Source organism: Pyxicephalus adspersus, chromosome 7 (genome assembly GCF_032062135.1).
Source record: "Pyxicephalus adspersus chromosome 7, UCB_Pads_2.0, whole genome shotgun sequence".
Lineage (NCBI taxonomy): Eukaryota > Metazoa > Chordata > Amphibia > Anura > Pyxicephalidae > Pyxicephalus > Pyxicephalus adspersus.
The window spans coordinates 57,158,334-57,166,879 of record NC_092864.1 but is presented as its reverse complement, the minus strand read 5'-3'; positions in this window follow the sequence as shown (position 1 = coordinate 57,166,879).

Sequence of the window (8,546 nt, the reverse complement as noted above, 5' to 3'; positions counted from 1 at the left end):
TAGAGTTTTTTCATGTTGTAAAGATGCCATCGCAATGAATTTTTAGGGGGTGTTAGCTACAAGTATCCCCCACTTGCACTTTCAAAGAAATTGGGGTTTAAATAGTTTAAATTCTCTAAGGGGCTCTTATATTAATAACAACTAGTGTACCCTGAAAATTTTCAAGTGGGTATGGCCAATGATTTGGGAGATATGAAGGTTTGAACACAGAGTTGGCTGCAGAATATGACAAGCAGCCGCTTTACATGAACACAGATTTCACATGACGCTGCCGATGATATCATTGTATAAACCCATAGTGTTTCTTAATTTAATGATCAAATTCTATAGTAACTGCTCCCAGGAGCTCTATCTGCACAACAAGCCATAGGAGACAACACATGTAATATTTGTCATCGGAAAGGATCTTTCACAATCCTTTCCAATGACAAATGACTGCACGATGCACGAATGAGCAATGTACATACATACGTACATTTTGCCCTATGGCGAGAGGAAGGGGAGAACGACTGAACAGCACTCCGCTGTGCTCTCCCCCCTTCACTTTCATTAGAAAAATAAAATTCCCCCTCCCCCTCCCCCCCCCAAAAAAAAAAAAAAAAACTTTTACTTTTTTTAATAACAAAGCTGCAGCAGAATGTTTGCAGATGGCAGACTCCCTTTCCCCCACGGCATGCTCAGGTTTCATCCATGGGTCTCCTACTGATGAAGGACATTGGTTCTCACTTCGGTCCAATAAGGGCCTACCAATCTGATTTAGTGTATAATCCAGTGTAATATTACAGAAGATCCTTAGCAGTGCTGGCAGGACATGCATGTGTGAGTAAGGTTCTTTTACTATATTCTTTTGCATTTTTATGACAGAGTCACTGTATTTTTATGACAGAGTGACACCAGTACAAAAATCAGAGCGAGCATTTGTCACCAGTACTGGAGGGCACACACACAGCTGGGAACACATGGGCAGAAGTTTTACTACTGATTGACTTTGATCTGATAAAACATTTAGTTCTGAAGTGAATCAAAATCAAAAGTAAAGTTACTCCTCAGATAACATAGACTGATCTAGCTATCCTAGATGGGTATTGGGTGGAATCAATATGTTGGTTGGTAAAAATGAATTACCCTTGTTGTGCTGTGTGTGCAAACAACTGATAACAGGCAATACAGAAAATCATTCAGGTGAATGCAGTATGTAGGGACATTTGACCTATTGATTACCAATTCAGACAATTTTTAGATTAGTAAATTGCAAAACTAGCAGCAGGGGGTCACTTTTCATTGCTAAAATTGTGATGGATTATTTCTATACCCAGAATATATGCTACAGTAAATACTTGACAGAGGTTCTGACCTATACCTGCTGTAATAAATACAGAAACTTTAACCTATACCTAATGCATTGAATATCTGACGTAGTCTATGATCAATACTGCAATAAACACATTATTATTAATAATATTAAACAGTACTTATTTAGTATCAACATATTACGCAGCACTGTACATAAAATTGGGGTAGCAAATGTCACACAGATACAAAAATTACAGGATTGTATCTGTGAGAAGAACCCAATTTAAGTGCAAATTTGGGTGCCTTTCCGAACTAAAATATTACTAATAGAGTATTCCTATACCCCATGGGGAATTTCAAATTTATGGCACATAATGATATTGAATGTATGTGCATGTGTCCCAATTGTTTGTAGAAAAGTAGTTAAAGTTACCTGTTCTCACAAAATGACGATTTATTATGTTATGTGAAATGTCTGTTCATGGTTCCTAAGTAGTAATTTGCAAATTTATCTCTTGTCTTTAATTGCTCCTGAAAAATGGCAGGACCACTCCTGGTAAATGAGTGTTCCGAGACACTACTGTACATTAAACCCTCATTGCTGTATATCTGCCGTGTGAGATCTAAGGCACTGCTGCCTCAGACTGCTAGTTTTACCAGATTTGGAGTACAATTGTCATTGACATGTCATTGCTGTGCTGCTCATTGTTCTCCTTGCTGAAGGCTCTGTGTCTGCCAAGATGGAATTTTATACAAAGCACAATGAATAGGAGCCAAGCATGCAAAGTTATGATATCAAACCTAAACATTATACTTAAAATTACTGTCACCTAAACAATTGTTAGAAACTTTTACCAACCTTCAGTGTATGCTGGTAATAAACAAAACAAGTGGCACGTTTATCAGTAACATAATTGCAGTCCTCTAGGGAAATTTGTGGAACTACCTTGAACTTAGCTGTTGTCATTTAAAACCAAAATATTTAATAACTTTGTATTATTTGTTTTAGAAACATAACTTGTGGTTGGCTGGACCCCTTCCCATGTAGAACATAAGGAAAGTGATATGCTCTAAAACTGATCAGGATGAAGGTGCCAGCATTTGTAATCTCAAATGTTTCTGATTGCAGTTTACCTGCAAATAATTTTTCCAACAATGTCATCCAGGCAGAACATGTCATACATTTTCTTTTCCTCTTTGAGGAGATGCTTATCACCACCAACAATTTAAAGAGAAGTCTTTTTGGTAAACTGGTCAGTTTTTGTGTTTTATCCATTTTGAGATGGTGCATATCTAGGAATTTGGTGGTAGAAAGTTTGGGATTCTCCACCCACCTCCTTGATGGTGGTACTGTTATCCATTCTTTCTTCCAGTCTCCTCCTCTTTATGGTTTACTGTCTTTCCCATACCTGAGAAAGGCCAGTACTAAAAGCTAACTTAAGCTACGTACACACTTCCAATTATTATCGTTGGAAAACGAACGACGAACGATCCTGCACGATATCTACGAACGATCGTATAGCNNGCCACCCACTGACATGGAAGAGTATTACATTACTCTGCCAGTCACTACAGCACAGACACTCGACAATGGTAATTGGATAATTTCCCACGGTACACCTAAAGATCCCTCATGGCACACTAGTGTGCCGCGGCACAGTGGTTGAAAATCACTGCTCTAGGGAAATTTGTGGAACTACCTTGAACTTAGCTGTTGTCATTTAAAACCAAAATATTTAATAACTTTGTATTATTTGTTTTAGAAACATGGTGCATATCTAGGAATTAGGTGGTACAAAGTTCAGGATTCTCCACCCACCTCCTTGATGGTGGTACTCTTATCCATTCTTTCTTCCAGTCTCCTCCTCTTTATGGTTTACTCTCTTTCCCATACCTGAGAAAGGCCAGTACTAAAAGCTAACTTACCCTTTTACCTTGTTGTGAAAGTAAGAGATTGTTCCAGCTGGGGATGTGTTAGACTGAATTCACTTTACTGGAGATTTTGGTCCAAGTCTAGGTGGAGTAAAATTTGTGCTTGAGCATTACAATTCCTGAATTTGGGGCTTCAAATGCTTCAGGTATTTTGCCAAAAATGCCTATTCATTATCCCCCCCAATGAGTCTTCTACAAGTGGTTAAAGAGGAACTAAACTAAAAAGTGCCTAAAGCAAAAAAAATACACTTACCTTCAATCCTGTAGGGCAGTCCGATCCATCCGGAGGTGTCTTGCATCGGGTGCCGTGCCGTCCTGGCAACCGTCCCCGAGCTGGCGCTCCAGGCACCGCCATCCTCTCCTTTTCTTCCTCCTATGTCACCCGACCCAAGCGTGAGATCAGGTGACGTAGGTTGGAAAAAAATCTTGCCGATGTCACATGTGTGAGATATGCAAATTTATCTCTTTGCACAAAAAGGCTAAAAATTTGCACCCAAGAGCCTCGCGGGATGCGTTATGTAGGTATCCCAGGAGTCTTTGCGCTCCTAGGCAATCAAGAATTAAGGGGCGGTGCTGCACCTTTTTACTCTTAAAATAAAAAACAAACAACAGAATTTTTAATAAACATATATTTAGTTTGTAATGGGACAATATAAGGTTAAAAAGCCTAAGAGAATATACATCCAAACACTATAAGAATACATTCAGACTTCTTTATCTTTTATAGTTTAGACTTGTATATCTGTATACCACTGCTTTATTTATCAAGCTTGGTATATGATACGATAATATACAGATACCTCTTGAGAACAGGTCAGTGTGACATGTGCCAGGAGCACATAGTTATATTTGCACAGTACAGGACTTGTAAATACTTATAGCTAATTTTTTTTTAAGCACAAGGTCATGACTTAACAAACATCATGTGTAACTGTTTAAGGAAAAAGACATCATACAGTGTGGGATAAAAATCTAGGGGGTCCTTTCATAGATAAAATATATGTTGCTTTGATCAAAAACTAATACTGCTCTGCTAGCTTCACAGTGAAGGAAAACTTGATGTGCTGTCATTGCACTTATACACTGTGACCTATTACCTAGACACCATTTGAAACTGTACAGATAACCTTTTGGACAAGAGGAACACTGGTTCATGAAGAGTTAAATAAGTATTGTTACAGGACTATGGCTTAAGTTAATGTGAGCCAAATACTTGTATAAGCCATATTTCCATATAAGGAGTTGTATTTCTTCTTTTTCTATCTACTCCGTTTAATTGTAACCATATGGCGAAATTTCGAAATTCTTTGGAATGCAATGTATGCCTCAAATAACACTATATATGGCCAAAACTTAAACAGCTGTGGAAATTATGTACATGGACAACCACCACTCCCATGTTTGCCTATGTGTATAAAAAGACCGCCTTGTCGAATAGAATACTCTTGTAACCATACTCAGCATGTGTGTGTGTTATTGGGGTATCTCTCCAGACGTCTGTCTCTGTGGGTGAAGGAGAAGTCGGGGTGCATACGAGGAGCTAGAAGTAGAAACAGATCCTTTCAGTTCACAGGTAAAACACTGATGATGGACCACACTGTTGGCAAATTACTGCTGAAAAAGAAAAATGCTCACATCTTTTTGGTGTCAAAAGGTTGACGACCCATTTAACCGTTTTTAGACTATTATACTTTTTAAGTATATGTTATTGGACCTTTCTGCTTGATGATGGCATAGGCCTTCCCCTAGGGGAATGACACTGTATTCCTTTAAAGATTGATGTATTTCCTATAATATATATATATATATATATATATATATTAGGAATTGCTATGCTTTAATTACTAAGAATTTGATTTTCTCTGTTGTAAGGATGGAGCAAGTATTGACCTACTGATAAGGAGGATATAACTAGTTTCAACACAACTCAATTATCTGCAAGATATAGCAACAAAACAACTTAAATTCAAAACTCAGCAAAATGATATTTCTTACAAGGGTCTCACATTTTGGACGCCACTCTTTTAAGCCCCCCTCCTCCCCAACTTTCCTGCTAGCACTAGCCCTCCCTACAGCTCTCAGACCACTTAACCCTTTCCTACCTATTGCTGGTGCCTCACACCCCTGTAATGCCGGCCCTACGCCTAACTGTATATCTCCGGGCCTCACTTTCTTCACCTATCTTTTATCTATCCACAATTAACTTGATATTAGATTTCCCTTTCATAGCCAGGTGATTTTATTCCCAATTGTTTCACTGCTGCCTGGGTATGTCTAGGTTACAGGGCTGTGCTTGGTACAATATTCAGGCTTTTTGGTGCAAGCTCTATTTTACCCGCATTTTATCTCTGCAACTTTATATTTCTTACAAAGGTTAATATTCTAAAGCTTCCCAGATTATGCTGAAGGCCTTGTTGGATGGAATGCTATGACCCCCTCTCACTGTGATGCAGCCAGTTCAACATTAGGTCCTTGTAACATGTAACATGTAACATGTGTTCTATCTATGCCCATTTCTTGGTATCTATTCTGTATCACAGTGTAAATCTTCCTACATGACTTCCTATGTAGATGTGTGATACCTTTGTTTCTGTAGAGCATTGACATTGTGTTTTTGTGCTTACAATGCAGTTGTGCAGACAGTTTAAACACATGTTGCTGGTGTTTGTTAGTGTTAAAACCCTGGTGCATGTTATTTGTATATTATGATACTGTAATAATGATCTAATCCAAGCCTCATAACCTGATTTTTGTCTAATTACAAACTGATACTACTACAACAGGATGGGACATTTCTGCCATTATAATTTCCAGCATTTTATAATGTTTATATATTGCTATCATAGTATTATAACTGCAACCAGATGATTAGTCAATAAAGGTGCAACAACACACCTATAGATCTTTTATTTATTTTTTTGTTAGCATGTTCCTGTCAGCACATGTGAAAGCAGTAGAGGTTGTTTTCTAGTGCTGCAATTTCCACTTTCAATCTAATGTACAATGTTTACCTTGGGATTTTATTCATTTACTTTCATAAAAGCTACTTATACTAATTCACCAGCATGTACCTATTGATATTTTGTCTTGGTTCAAGGTTGCCACTTGCAGACAGCTTCAATGTGCTTGCCTTGAGATCCGGAGCTGTTTGTGCACTGCAGCTTGTGTTTACTATGCAAGTGAACTTACTAATACACACGTGTAAACATTTGGGGAGTATCTAGGCTTGCATAGCTAGTAGTAGTTAATACCATTCAACTGAACAGGGTTTGCGTATTCTTAAACACTAAAGGCTCATAGGCAAGCTTGAGTAATGATCTTGGCCCTGCTGTCGCCTACTAAACCAGAAATACTCAACAAGAAAGAATGCATTTACAACTTTGGGAAAAAAGGCAATATATTTTCAGTGAACCTTTTTGATGCCTAACAATGGCAGCACCATCATGGAAATGACATTATATCCCGGTTTGGGGTACTCTGAGTGGCTGTAAACCTGCTTGATTACTATGAGCAACAGAAGTGGCAGCGTCCCTACCCTCCATGGCTCCCAGGCTTTCTGCTTCTTCATGGAGCTTGCAAGCAAAAGATAGCACATGGGTTTCACATTCACCTGAGAGAAATGGTGAGAGAAAGAATGCCTATGAGCAATATTGGGCATAGTGGTGTATTGTCATTTCATGACAAACAGGTTGTAGGCTTCACATAGTTTGTATCTATTTATTCTACACAATCTCATTTTATAAACAAAAGATCATTTTATTTTGCGTGTGCAAAAAATAGAGGCAAGGTTTGTTGCAAATAGTTAAAGCATGTATTTTTTAAAAAATATGTGCAAATTACAAATTTTAATCAAACAATATTTAAAACCCTTTTTTTAAATCTATATTAGTATTGCATGAAAACGACTAATCCTTACCTTGTATAGTCATATTCGTGATATAGTATTCATGTTGTCAAAAAGTAGGCATGAAAATGCTAAAATAAAATGCTTAAAGCTAAATTCTAGGCAATGTTAAAATACCTTTTAATCCAGTTATGCTTTCATTGAAAAATAAGTAACTGCTTTTTAAGTACAGCTATTAGATGCACCTGTATATGTCTTAATAGATACTCTGTTATTTCCCTCTTTTCCCAGGGCTCCAACTGGGAGAGAAATAGACAGCCGTGTGAGTCAATCAGGCTCTTCTGCATAGTACTTCTAGTGCATAAGACTGGTAACCTGCTGACAGAAGGATAGAGCAGGGTGAACAGATTGATGGCCTTGTTAGTGGGGTTGCTCCTTCTTTGTCCAGTCAGGCTAAATTAGGCTGCATAGCTTGACTGCCCTGCCATAAGGTACTATCTTGGCCATGTCCAACTAGTATGAATGCATATACCACAAGACCACTGTTGGAATAAAAAAAATATTTAGACAGAGTCACATATGTGTAATAACATGTTATAATTGTCTGTTTGCCTAGAATTCAGCCCAAATATATGTGTAGCTTTAATTTCCATACATTTTAATGTTTATTATACATTTATTTATTTACTGTCCCTGTGGCACCTAGACAAATTGGTAACAGGTGACACAAGGACAGGAAGGCATGGCACTAATACACCATTATATTTCTGCTCACATGAAACTAAACAGGCTGGAACCTTTCAGACACAGATATATTTAAAAGGATTTTTTTCCCTGGTTGTTATCACCCTTATGTCTGTTATACCTTAGGTGATTGGAAATTGTTCATACACAAACCTAAAGGATTCTTAAGGGATTTCAACCTTTTCCTCAACTTGTAACCACTTACATGTATTGTGCTAAAGGTTTTTTATTCATCTGATATACTATGGGTTATGTTTTTTACCTTTATTTTTCCCTAACGAAATAAAATGTTAATTATAAAACGTAATTCTGCCTTAATAAGGATATACATTAAAGACAAGCAATGTTTTTCAAATTAAAAATAAATTTTGTAAGCTTATTACGTAGAAATGAAGTGGAAAAATAGTATAAAGAAGACAAAACGTTTTGATGATCATCAGCAAATGTGATCACCTCAATGACTGCAGAAGTTTTGGTTTACCTCATTTTAAAACTGGACCAGATTTTTTTTTTAATTATGTCCTGATATGCAAATCTTTTAAATCGATATCAACTCTATAATAATTGGTTTGGAGTATTCTAATAACTGACGCAAAGTTTGCACATTCATGCTGTTTTATGTTGTTGTACATATTTTCATGCTTCCCCTTTTATTTTCTGTACCCCCCTCTGAAAGTTTTAAATAAAGAATGTTTTTTTAAAAAAATAATCTTTCAAATTGAAAGAGGGTGTC